The 14274-nt window shown below is 41.2% G+C and overlaps 1 pseudogene; it reads left to right on the forward strand.

Moving 5' to 3' along the window:
- Positions 1-1543: 1543 nt before the first annotated feature.
- LOC121521738 lies at positions 1544-3477 on the forward strand (annotated as a pseudogene).
- Positions 3478-14274: the final 10797 nt, after the last annotated feature.

Below are 14274 nucleotides of genomic sequence, written 5' to 3' on the forward strand. Positions count from 1 at the left end.
AAAGCCCAGATCAGTGGAAGGCTGCAGTGATGGCTGTTCTTCTGGAGCGTTGTCCCATCTCCACACAGGATCTTTGGAGCTAAGTCAGAGTGACCATTGGGTTCTTGGTCATCTCTCTTATTGACGCCTACTCTAATGATCGAGCTTACAGCTAAAAGGGCTTGCAGACCAGAGGGGTTGTGTGCACTTTCACTATGGGTCTTCCACCTCATTGGCCCCTTTCATAGAGGGAGGACTTCTACCCTTCCAGTCAATGATGCACTTGACTCCAACCAACCCTGCCTAGTGGAATGAATAGGAGCCAAGGCTGAGGTTATGCCAGAGGCATTCCTAATTTGAGGTACTCCCTCATGATACACAGAAAACCAGGGTACGAAAGTAATCTAAAGTTTTGCAATGATTCATAATAACAAACAATGCAAGGGCCGCCCCTTATCTCCAGTTCTGTTTTTGATTTCATGGACAGGATCTCGAGATGCAGTCAGGAGAATAAGGGTTTCCAGTTTGGTGACCTCAGAATTTCATCTCTGCTTTTTGCAGGTGATGCAGTTCTATTTGCCTCTTCAGGGACCTCCAGCAGGCACTGGGATGGTTTGCTGCTGAGTGCAAAGTGGCCGGGATGAGGGTCAGCACCAAGTCTGAATGGTGGATTACTCCCTCTTGGTGGGGAGTGCTTCAAGTGAAAGGGTTCAGTAAATCATAGTCTTGTTTGTGAGTGAGGGTAGAATGGTCTGCAAGATGGACAGGTGGGTTGTTGTAGTATTGCTGTGGTGCAGAGGGATCTGACCTGGAAGGGAAACTTCTCAATTTAGCGGTTGATCTTTGTTCCAACCCTCACCTATGGTCACACTCTAGGTAATGATGGAAAGAATAAGATCATGAGATAATGCTATTAACTTAAAGCAGGTAGACAGAGCTTTCACAGTGAGATTTTAAGTGAATATGGTCTGAAATCAGTTGGTTCAACTTTCTATCCAGCCCCGAATTGTCTGGGTTGGGACTTCATAATTACTGCAAGCCCAGAAGTTGAACCTCTAGACCAGATCACAGAAAGTTCAATAAAAGTCATGCTGTGTTCAGGGCACTTAGTTGTAGCATTTCCAGGCAGAGGAAAGAGGAGGCTGATCCATGTTAATTTTAACAGATCTTTTTGTGGACTCTCAAACACTGTATCAGTAAAGTTTCTGCCAAACTTTCAGAGGACATTAATGGTAAGGACAGACCTTTAATGAATGCATGATTTGAATTCTTACATTTTACAATGTGGTGATTTTGTAATGCATGGATTTTTTTCAAATGAACCTGTAAGAATTTTATCAGATGATAAGTTTAACAGATTCTGTTTAAAGGATGTTGACCCCTAAGCTACTGTTGACTTTATTCTTTAGAGTCTCTGTTATGTAGAATGTTAAAATTTGAATCCATTTCTTGTTGAATGAGTTAAATAATCCTTCATAGTGTTGGTAATCAAGTCAACTATGTAATGAATTACTGCAGCAAGACAGTTTACTTAGAAATGTCTCTATTATTTCCTGTCACACTAGTAAAGATGTGTGGTATCTTCAGTTGTTGTACACTCACAGCACTGCTGCTGTCTGCAGCCTGGGCAGACCCCCACAGCTCTGGACACAGCCATACTGATGATACTAGCTACCACAGGCTGTCCTCCTCCAATGCTGACTTTGCCTTTGCCCTCTACAAAAGTCTGAAGGCCAACACTGCTGCTGGAAAGAACATCTTCTATTCACCACTGGGAATCTCCACCGTCCTGTCCATGGTGTCTGCAGGAGCTAAAGGTGAAACCCACAGCCAGCTGTTCTCCACCTTGGGCTACAGCGCCTTCATCCAAACCCAGGTCAATGAAGCGTACAAACATCTCTTTGACGTCCATGGACACAGTCAGGAGAATCTACAGCTGGATGTAGGAAATGCTGCTGCAGTGCGCTCTGGCTTCAATCCTCTGGAGACGTTCCTGAATGATGTCAAGGAGTTTTACTCTGGTGAGATCTTCAACGTCAGCCAGGATCTCTCTGAGGCTGCAGCTGAGATCAACAGATTTATTGCAAATAAAACCCAGGACAAGATCAGAGACATGGTGAAGGACCTGGATCCTGACATGGTCATGGTGCTGATCAACTACATCTACTTTAAATGTGATGTGCTGATTTGAATTCAGGTTTTCTTACAGGTAGAGATGGAGTGAGACAAAAACCATCAGCATGTAAGATAAAACCATCTTGATGATCTTAACATGAAGTCTAAGGGTTGTGAGTCAGGTACTCTCTGCCTTCGTAAGATGTTTGTGTCCTTTGTAGGACTGTGGGAGAACCCATTCCAAAGTGCTATAACACATATCGCTAAATTTCATGTGGACAAGACCACCAAAGTTCTGGTGGACATAATGTTGAGGACTGGGCACTACAAGGTCTACTGGGACGAAGCAAACCACACCACCATCAATCTGCCTTACAAGGGCGACACCTCCATGATGATCGTCCTGCCTGATGAAGACAAGATGGAGGAGGTGGAGGGCTACATCAACAAGGACCACATCAGACGCTGGAGGGACTAAGTCTCTATGGAGTAAGTGGAAACTAATTCATTTCATGTTGATGAACAGAGTCTAGGTTATCTTGGTACGTTGAATAAAAACTGCATGAACTTCTGTAGTGTCTTCATAATAAAAGCAATTTAATTAAGTTAACTCAACTTTAATTGAGTTGTTTGTTTATTCTGGTTTTGTCGTTTGTTTCTCAGATATATAAGACTGTTCTTGCCAACGTTTTTCCTCTCTACTGATGCTGCCCTGGAGACCACTCTGAAAGAAATGGGTATCATCAATACTTTTGAGAACAACGCTGATTTCTCTGGTATATCTGATGAGGTCCAGGTCAAAATCTCAAAGGTACGTGAGGATTTCAGTAGCATGGGGTGAATCCTGCTTAATTACATCGACAGAAGTTTAGTAACTATTAGGCACCCCTGTTCAGCTGCTCACTGACACAAATATTCATGGGTATGTTACTTGGGTGGCCTGTCTTCTCTATTCTCATGCTTAGATTAAACTTTCCCAGATTGTGTTGACCATGTTTATGTGACTAGATGCACTGGCTGCTTTCATGTAATTTGGTGATAAGATATTTTGGTTGAGCAAGGTATACCTACCAGCGTTGTTAGTGATTGTATCTCATTGGAAAATGGGGTTAATGCTGTTAAAAAAGATCCTAAAATGATTGTTTAATTTGCTCATAGATCGTACTTTTTACTGTAATTTCTTCTTCACAGGCATCCCACAAGGCTTTGCTTAGCGTCACTGAGATGGGAACAGAAGCAGTAGGTGTGTGGACCATGGGGTGGACCTCAATCAGTTTGCCTCCATCCGTCATAATTGACAGACCGTTCCTGGTTTTCATTCTGGAGAACTCCACCGGGAGCATCCTCTTCATGGGCAAGATCAACAACCCCACAGCTGTGTGAAGACACTCCCACTTCAGGAACAAGAGAACCATTATGAAAGGAGGTTCAAGACGAGATTCTCATCAAGACAACATCAAGAACTCCTTACCTATCTTCCTGGGACTTATACCAGAAATCCTTGAAAGATAGTTCAGGCGATTGAGTGTTTTAGTCCTTCACCATTAAAAGGTTTTACATTTGAAGGTTTCATCTCCTGAAATGTGAAAATCATTAACTCATTTTCTTTCAGTAAAGTGAAATGTAGATGTCCTTAATTGATTGACTCACAAACAAGGAATGACCTCTGAGAACTTTAAATGGATTCCACACCTCAGTGGTTGGACCTCTACAATGGGACGACCTCGACCATGAAGCGAAATGATGCGCATTACCCAAGCTATCAAGCTATCAAGCTAGCTCGCTATCAGAGGTTATGATACGTGATTATTTTTCACAATAGCCGAATTTTATAAATGTAAATTGCAAATTTACAGAGGGGGATAAATTTAGATTTAACACCACAACAAAGGAAAACAAAAGGAGGGTTAGGGATAGGCATCCAAATACACTAGCCTACATTTGATGTGAGCACCGCTGATGCATATCTGCTATCATCAAACATTTAGATGATCAGAGTTGTAGAAAAATGGAAAAGCGTTGTTTTTACCATTATTTTATTATGCATACCTGTTGAAAATATTTTCTGAAAGTTATGATCAGGTTTGTTGGCACCTTTTTCCTTGTATCATTAGCAGCTCTCCCTACCTCTCAGTTGTTTTCTCCCCTTAGGATCTAACAGCAGAGGTGTGTTTGTATAAAAGCAACATTTCAGCAGGAAGTTGAACAGAAGACGTTACGTTGCTATTCCATCAGGATGACAATCGCTCTGCTCTGCTCTCTGTAGTGCACGGTGGGCGTGTGGTGAGAGAAGGAGGTGGGGAGCCCGAGTGAGTAGAAGCACATGAGCTGACAACCTGTTGCTGTTGCTTTGTTGAAAATGTTCTGGGTGTTTGTTGGCTTCCCCTTCAACGTGGCTCTCGTGGCGACCCCCTATATCACCTGTGCCCAAAACCAGCCCTGGCACTATTTGCACATCAAGAATTGGGTAAACTCCTAATTTCTATAAAGTCTTATCATGCATACTCTTTATTTAGGTGTAGGCAAACTCTTGATGAAAAAAAAAAAAAGTGCGTATGTTCTGTATACCAGGATATACCCTGTGTTACACAACTGGTCTTGACCTCAAATTGGATGTGAAAGACTTTCACTTGCAATGGAGCTTTGCTTGTATATTATGTACTCTCTGATGTACACTACATTTCCAAAAGTATTCACTCACCCATCCAAATAATTGACATCAGGTGTTCCAATCCATTCCATGGCCACAGGTGTATAAAATCAAGCACCTAGGCATGCAGACTGTTTCTACAAACATTTGTGAAAGAATGGATTACTTTCAGAAGCTCAGTGAATTTCAGCATGGTACTGTGATAGGATGCCATCTGTACAACAAGTCCAGTCGTGAAATTTCCTCACTCCTCAATGTTCCACAGTCAACTGTCAGTGGTATTATAATAAAGTGGAAACAATTGGGAACAACAGCAAGTCTGCCATGAAGTGGTGGGTCATGTAAAATAACGGAGCAGGGTCAGTGGATGCTGAGGCACATAGTGCACAGAGGTCACCAATGTCTGCAGTCAGTCGCTACAGACGTCCTTGGTGTTTTCTGTGGAAGATGGTATTTGGCTGTTATAATGTAGTAGCTAATGTGCTAATGGGAGGTGAGTGTTGTAGTTTACCTCTAAATGCTGGCTTGCACGATGCAACTTACCACATGGATGTCAGGAACAGCTGATCACACTTTTCATCAGGTTTGTTTAAACAACTGACATCAACACACTAGCTTCTGCTGAAAGTTTGACAGGCCTCCCTTGTACAGTTATGGCTGCTAATGTGAGATTGTTTTAGGTAGGGGGTTGGCAGAGGGTCAACTGGGCTAGTTTAGTGATACTGGGCATATGATCCTGAAAAAGATGTTTAGCCTGATGGATATGGCCCCATGTGACTCCTCAGTCTTTGACCTGTCAACAGTGTTTGAGTGTTTACACATTGAGTACACATGCATTTTATTTCCAGTCAACACCCACACACACTGGCATCAATGACGGACATGAGTAAGAAGTGTCTGAGTGACACAGCTGAGTGGGCCGCTCTGTAGAGGTGTAGAAATGGTCCACGTCTGTTCGATCTGCTGTAAAAATAAACCCATGAGGACAGAGTGGGGCTCAAATCTGTAACAAACTGCACTGGTTTGTGAGGTCATTTTTGATCCCCATGGCTTTCATTTTCAGCCATTTGTACAAAGGATAATGATAGAACTAGGTATCATCTAGTTTATCTTTATTTTGTCTATTCATTGCAGCATGAAAACCTCCAGAAGAACCAGACTCATGCTGAACAGCCATCTGCCAAATGTCTGAGATTTAGAAGGAGAGACGGGGAGGGACATACAAACAGAGCGCCAACGATGAATAAAATGAGCTGGTTGATTGTTGTTGTTATGATGCCTGCAATAGGAAGTCTGTTGAGTATTCACAGGAACAGCAATGTATGATAATAGATTGATTCTCACATTAACATTCAACAGGAGGCCAATTGGTACTAGTAGTCTCACAATTAGTGAAATTGGGATCAGCTGAGTGCAGTGACTGTGTCTCAAGTGACTGTAGTATAAAGACACCTGTGTCTGGAAGGTCCAGTCACTGATTAATCAGTATTCCTTGCTACCATTACACCATGAAGACAAAAGAACACCCCAAGAAACTTAGAGAAAAGGTTATTAAAAAGGATAAGTCAGGGGATGGGTGCAATTTTTTTTTCCAAGGCACTGAACATCCTCATCATCCATCATCAAGAAATGGAAGGAATATGGCTCATGTGTAAATCTGCCTAGATCAGGCCATCCTCACAAACTGAGTGACCATGCAAGAAGGAGACTGGTGAGGGAGGCCAACAAGACGATGACTACTCTAAAGGAGTAACAGACTTCAGCAGCTGAGATGCGTACAAAACAACTGTTGGTTCGTCACCAATCTGAACTTTATTGGAGAGTGGCAAAGGGAAAACCACAAAAACTCAGATTAAAACTCAACTAGAGTTTACCAAAGGACATGTGGGAGACTTCACAGTCAGGTGGAAGAAAGTCCTTTGGTCTGAGACCAAAATGGTGCTTTTTGTCCATCAGACAAGATGCAATGTTTGGTGAAGAAGCATCTCCACAGCATGATGCTGCGGGGATGTTTCTCGGCAGCAGGCCCTGGAAGGCTTGTAAAGGTAGAGGGTAAAATAAATGTAGCAAAATATAGAATCCTAGAGGTAAATCTTATCCAGTCTGAGAGAGAACTACAGCTTGGGAAAAGTTTTTTCCAGCAAGACAGTGACGCGAAGCGTACAGCAAAAGCTACACAGAAATGGTTTAAAGCAGTGATCATCAACTGGAGGCCTGGGGGCCACATCTGGCCCCTGGGGGCCACGACACACAGATATACCTGCCCCTGAGACCTGAGGATCCTAGAAGCCTAGCTGCTGTAAAAGACTGCCTGTTTGATATTAACTGTTGGATGGCCCAGAACTTTCTTCAACTAAACACCTGCAAGTCTGAAATAATCATGTTCAATTTACAAAATTCTTCAGACTTAATCAATAACAGCCTTGGTTCATTTTCATCAAATATCAAATCAACAGCCAGAAATCTCGGAGTTCAGTTTGATTCTTACCTCACCTTTGCAGCTCATATTAATAAAATCACACAGTCATGCTTCTTTCACTTACGCAGCATCTCCAAATTAAAACCCATCCTCTCCCAGTCAGACATGGAAAAAGTCATCCACGCCCTCATTTTCTCCCGTCTAGATTACTGCAACTCACTTCTCTCTGGTATTAACCAAAAATCTCTCTCCCGCCTTCAACTTGTCCAGAATGCAGCAGCTAGGCCTCTAACCGGTTTTAACAGACGACATCACATCACCCCCATTTTAGCATCTCTACATTGGCTTCCAGTTAGTTTTAGAATTGATTTTAAGATTTTACTCATTACTTTTAAAGCTCTGAAGGGTCTGGCACCAGTTTATGTTACAGAACCTCTAACCCCTTATGAGCCAGCCCGCACCCTAAGATCCTCTGGTGGGGGCCTCCTGGTCATTCCAAAGTCGAGACTTGTAAGTAAAGGTGACAGGGCCTTCTCCATCAGGGCCCCTCGACTTTGGAACGACCTCCCCGAGGAAATAAGGCGTACAGAAACTGTCACTGCTTTTAAATCACTTCTTAAAACTCATTTTTATAGACTTGCATTTATGTGATGTCGTCTTCTTACTCATTCCTATTCCTTCAATCATCGTTTTACCCTTTATCTTCACTTTGGTTACATTACACCTATTTTTGCTGTTTTACTGTTATTATTGTTACTATTAATTCTTTACTACTTCTGATTTTTAGCTTATTTAGTACCTTTTACTCTTCTTATTCATGTTTTAATATCTCTTACTCCTTACTGTTTTGATTTTCTATATCAATGATCTTGAGTCTTTAATTTAGGCAGTTCTTACTGGTTTTAGCTTTTACCTTTGATGCTTGTATCCCTTTAGCGTTTTCACACCTCGGACATATTCTTTTACACTTATTCTTCCTTTACAATTTTACTTATCTTAATGTTTTAGTTCTTACTGCTTCTCTTTTACTTGCCTTTTAAAACTTCAGTCCCCTTGGTCTCAGGTTCTGTAGTTGGGTTCCTGTGTTGGCCGGGTACCCGTGGGTTCTTATGATGTCTTGTTTTAATGATGTTCCAGGATGTTTCAGCTCAAGTGTAGTCATGTGAAACATATCAAAGCTCTCATGACTTCCATGGATTTGTATTTCTAATATCTCAGTAATATTGTTGTTTTGGCTGAACCTGTAGTTGGTTTGATCTTGTTTAGGTTCTGTCCCCTTGAGTGCACTTTTGTCTTTGTTGTTGTGTTTTGTTGTCTTGCTGCTTTGTTTTTCTGAGTGTGAAAGCACTTTGTAAAACCTTGCTTTTAAAAGTGCTATATGAATAAAGTTATTATTATTATTATTATTATCTGGCCCTTAATGGCTTCCCATCTGGCCCCTGGAGGATAATTAAATGTAGAAAATTTGAGAAGGAAAGAATATAGCATGCTGCCTGGTTTAAATCTTTTTCCTAAAGTGTAAATAAGACCTTAAATTTAGCAACTTTTCAAACAAGAAGCAAATAGGTATTGTTTTTCTGTAATGTGAAAAGGTTAAAAAAAAAAACACTTAACATTCCAAAATATCTGTTTCCTGCATGTGTACTTGACCAATCACAACTCAGCTTATTAGCATCTAACCAAGTGGCAACCTCCAGTCCTGAAAAATGAAGCCAATAAGGAAGTGCAAAAAATTGCAGTACGAGTGTCCACTTGAAGCTGGCTGCAGGAACACCGGAAGTCCCGTCTAAACACCTGTTAAAAAGCCGTCTTTTACACTAGAAATAAACTAGTTTACAGCCTGGTTAGAAAAATCAAACATGTCTCATGAGTGAATGTCTTCATGTGCTCTCACTGAACGGGGGGTGAATTGTTTTGTACCACAACTGCTTTCAATTATATTTCGGAAAAACCTCACTGTGAACTGATTGGGGCATCTCATTTGATTGACAGACAGCTCGACAGGCAGAAGCTACGTTTCTGTCAACCAGATGGCCAGCTAGCTGACAGGAAGTTGAGCTAAGTGGGCGGGCCGTTAGGTTGATCCAAAGTTGAGTTGAGACATTGATTTCAATATTGAAGCACTGCCGTGGATTGGCTTCAAGAGCTGTTTGAGTCCTCCTATTGTAAGCAGACAGCTGACGTCACACAGGCTTCGTCGGATTCTTTCTACAGTCTATGCATCTAACTAAGCATAACTTAGTGATAGACATCAAGAGGACTCCAGAAATATGTAGCTAAAAATATATGAATGGCCCCCTTGTGGCTGGCTTCAGTATAGGTGATAAGTATCTACGAGGTGGTAAGTACACTACATTGCCAAAAGTATTCACTCACCCATCCAAAAAATTGACATCAGGTGTTCCAATCCCTTCCTTGTCCACAGGTGTATAAAATCAAGCATCTAGGCATGCAGACTGTTTCTACAAACATTTGTGAAAGAACGGGTTACTCTCAGGAGCTCAGTCAATTCCAGCGTGGTACTGTGACAGGATGCCACCTGTGCAACAAGTCCAGTCGTGAAATTCCTTCGCTCCTAAATATTCCACAGTCAACTGTCAGTGGTATTATAACAAAGTGGAAGCAATTTGGAATGACAGCAACTCAGCCATGAAGTGGTAGGCCACGTAAAATGACAGAGCGGGGTCAGCAGATGCTGATGAGTGTAAATGGAGTTGATGACCCCTGGTTTAAAGACAACAAGGTGAATGTACTGGAGAGGCCAAGACAAAGCCAAGACTTCAATCCAATAGAGAATTTGTTACTAAACTTGAAAAGTGCTGTTCACTCTGGATGTCTGTGCAAGCTGACAGAGCTTGAGCAGGTTTTTCAAAGAAGAATGGAGTAAAATTGCAGAGTCTAAATGTGCAGGCCTGATTTGAGACCAATCCACACAGACTCTGTGCTGTGATTGCAGCAAAAGATGCATCTACACTGACGTGAAGGGAGGTGAATACTTTTTAGAGGCACTGTAAATGTACAGCTAAAGCACAGAATGATTTGGAAAGTGTGTTCATAACAAGATTGTGACTTTTATTAAGGAAAACACAGATTTGATGACTGTTATTACTCACTAGTTCTCATGCAGAACAAAACCAATGCAACCCGAGTAAAGATGCAAACACAGTTTGTTTGCTTCGGATACTATAACTGCTGAGTCAGTCCTGTGATAAAGTGGGTTTATTTAGGGATGTCGTATGGATTTGATGAAATGTTTGTGCACTAATCCAAAAGCAAAACGGATTGAAACAGCAGAAACTTTGGTAATTACATGTAAAACAATCTCCTGCCAGCATTACACAACAACATGAATTTACTGATTAGCAGATATTTTAGCTGGGTTAGTTGATTGTATGAACAAAGATAAAAATGTTCAGAGTAGTCTCTACTTTAAGTTTTGCTTTTTGCACATGCTTGAACGTTTCTCTAATTCAGAGCAGCATACCTGCTACTGTAAATGCAGGTTATTCAAGTACTTTACCCTTACTGATGCGTATTTCTTTCAGTTCAGTCACAAGTTAAGTAGTTTCCTACAACAATATGCCCATCCTCACTTTTTGAAATCATCACAAACTCTAGATGTGTTCATTAGTGTCAAGCTCCACGACTCTCCCTCTTCAGTGAGTGAAAATCTCTCTGATCTCTCTGCTTTGGTTATTATTCCTGCCTGAAGAAGATCAAATGTGTGGAATGCATGCAAATCAAGACGTGATGCGACATATTGTGAAGTGGGTATCTATAATGCAAATGCCATCAAGTTGCAGGTTTGCGAGTCCTTTCACATGACTCATTCTCTCAGATGTGAACAGTCTCACTGTAGTGATGCTGACGTGGAGACAAGGTCAGAGAAAAGACAAAAGAAGCGATACAGAAGATCAGGTTTCTCTCTCATATTGTATAGTCTGATGTCTAACACAGAGACGACATTCAGAGCAGGTACTTCAGCAAGAAACTGTTTAAACTATTCTGTTTGTTCACACACCAGCTGTCTTATAGTGTCATCTTTTTCCCTCAATTATAAACTCACTGTTTAGTTTGTTTTCTTCACTTTTTTGGAAGCAGTTTTTAATGAAGTTTTACATCATATTGGCCTGAAAACAATTCTGCTTATAGTCTATGCCAGTGGTTCTCAAACTTTTCAGCCCCAAAATGAAGGTGCCAGAGACCGGGGACCCCCTCTGTACACAGCCATGCACATTCATGAATAGTCATGTTCAGACAAGACCGCCCATAAGGGGGGATAAAGGAGAGAGCTTTCCGGGATCCAGCCTAACTGGGGGCCCATGGAGTCACCAAAATCATGATCCATTGCAAAGTTAATCTGTGATAACCATACTTTATCTTTAACCTGAATAATAACCGCTCTTATCAAAGTCACAAATATACTTTTATTCTTTTGTGCCGTATGAAAAAAATGAATCAATAATTATTTGTATAGCACCAATCCGAAGTTATCTCAAGACACTTTATGCATTCTCAGCACAAAGTCGGACACATTCACAGTGTGTGTTGGCATCCACCAGGGCTGTCCCTAGTATACAGCCGTCTTAGAACTGTAAAAATTAACTTAAAAGAACTAAAATTGGTCTAAAATGGCAAAAATTGGCAGAAAGGGTGGTGAGATAGGATTTCAAAAGCAGCAGAAATGGGTAAAAGTGGCAAAAACAGGCATTAAGAGGTGTTGAAAGGGGTTAACAGTGGCAATACAGGCTTAGAAGTGGAACAAATAGATGAAAAAAGACGGTGAAAAGGAGTTAAAAAGTAGGAGAAATGGGTTTAAACTGGCAATTGTTGGAAAGTGGCAAGAATTTGAATAGAAGTGGTGAAAACGGGCAGAAAAAATGGTGGAAATGTTTTCATAATGCCAAAAAATGGTCCAAAAGTGATAGAAATGGGCAGAAAATAACAAATGGGATGAAAGGGGTAGCAGTGGGTTTAAAGTGGCAAAAATATGTTAAAAGTGGCAAATATTTCTTTGGAACAGTGATGAAAAAGGGTTAAAAATGTGGGAAAATTGGTTTTAAGTGGCGATAAAAGAAGGCAAAGATGGGCGAAAATTGTAATGATAGAAAAGTTGCAAATAATAGTTGCAATATTGGGTGGGAAAACAGGTTAAAAAGTGGCACAAATAAATATGTTTAACATCAGATCCAGAAATAGAGACACACTTATCAGCTCAAAAATGAGGTTACTGTTAGCCAGGATGCTAGCACAAATGCTACTGATAAAACACACATACATTTTTTCTGTCAATAAATAGTATCAGTGCTGGAGGAGGGCCCATTGTCTAGGTTTGTCAGGGGCCCAGCCACATATACAGTATGTGCAGACTTACTTTTACAGATTTTTTAAACATGACTTTGATTTCAGCATAAATTTCCCCAAATGACGGTGTTTTTATTTTGCATTTAACTAAATGTAATGCTGATATATATATAAGTGTTTGCTTAATTTATTCTCCTCTTTGATTTTCAGAATCAGCTTATTTTAATCTTTTGGGTAACAAAAACCTTGTTTGAAAAATTCATATTTAAGAGAGAGTAATATTGTTTGCCCTGAATCAGCCTGAAGGGGATCTGGAGGTGTGCAGACTCAAGCAGAAACACACTCACAAACATTTGAACATACTGTGAAGAAAACAGGCTTCACTCAGCGGCACTCACACACTTGAGCACATTTATGCACCAGTAGGTGGCACTGTTGTGTCACAGGAGCATCGTGAAGGCTCCTGCACCTTTCTATTGTTCATTTAATACTCCACACATTAGAGTTTGTAATTTAGGCTGAAATTAAAGCAGAGCCACTCCTCCATTCATTGTACTGTTTTACACATCAAAGTCACACTCAGAAGGTCACTGAAAGGTCATTTCTTCTATCGTCTGTGAGCCAGGGGGACTCATCAAAGAGGATACCTACCAAAAACTGTGTGCCATTCACTTGGATCAACTTGGATGCTGTAAACAGGCAGAAAAGTGTTTCTTTTATGTAGCTGTGCGGAGTAAATAAAAGTGGGTGTAATCACAGATAAGCACCTAGTTTACTTTAGCAATAGCAGTGAGAAAAATGTTGTTTATTTACAGCAATCTGGAGTTTAGATCTAAGATCATACGGGTGGTTTAAAATTCTGTTTAAAGTCATACTTCTCATTTAGCGGCACCCCAGGATCACACGGTAAAACACGTCTTCAAACAAGCCACGAGGACACATTAAGAACATCACACAAGTGTCAATGATAAAACCCTGCTGAGTACACAAACGACATGGACCCAACACGTCGACTGTGCGTCGTGACCTCGTTAAAAGTGCATCAAAGCCAACAAAGAGGAGGCTGGCTGACAGAAAGAGGCTGCTCCTGCATCAAAGACAACAATAAAGAAACTCATCGTGTTTATTATTTATGTCTGCTTCGCCAAAGTGGAGATGTACAGTGAGAAATCTGACTGCTTTTATGTCGGGGCCTGTGTGTCAGAGAGGAGACAAACTCACAACAAAGAGTGCTATAAATGTTTGTATGCGGAGCGCGCACATGCTTGTGAAGCTTTATTACAGTAACTCATGCTGACAGTCCAAAGCGCATCACTCACTAACTGCGCTGACCTGTGCATCTGTGCCCACATTCACTAATACACACTGTTTTCTCCTGTGCAGCGACAACAGCTGTCTCGATGTGTTTGAAAGTGTTGTTTGACCCCAAAATCCAAGCGTGTTGTCACTGTTGACAAATGGGATTAGACGTTGCACGTTTTAACAGAGAACTCGCCGTGTTGGAGGATTGACTGCCTCTGTATCCACGATGTATTGTATCAATCCAGGTCAGTGGCAAGACAGCAGCTGTGTTTCATTATTATTCCTCTGTCATATCACATCAAGCCTGCAGCATTGCAACACTCCAACTGACTGTTTTTTTTTTTTGTTTTTTTTAACACCTGCAGCTCCGAGGTGTGTGGCAGTGTGTGGAGTGTGTGGCTGATCCATCAAGTCTAATGCATGGTGAAATTGCTGCTAGCCTGTTAGGGGCATCCCTGAACTCACAAACACAGCAACAGAAACACAAGACTCCACCACCTACGAC

This window comes from Cheilinus undulatus, linkage group 14, assembly GCF_018320785.1.
Source record: "Cheilinus undulatus linkage group 14, ASM1832078v1, whole genome shotgun sequence".
NCBI classification, from domain to species: Eukaryota; Metazoa; Chordata; class Actinopteri; order Labriformes; family Labridae; genus Cheilinus; species Cheilinus undulatus.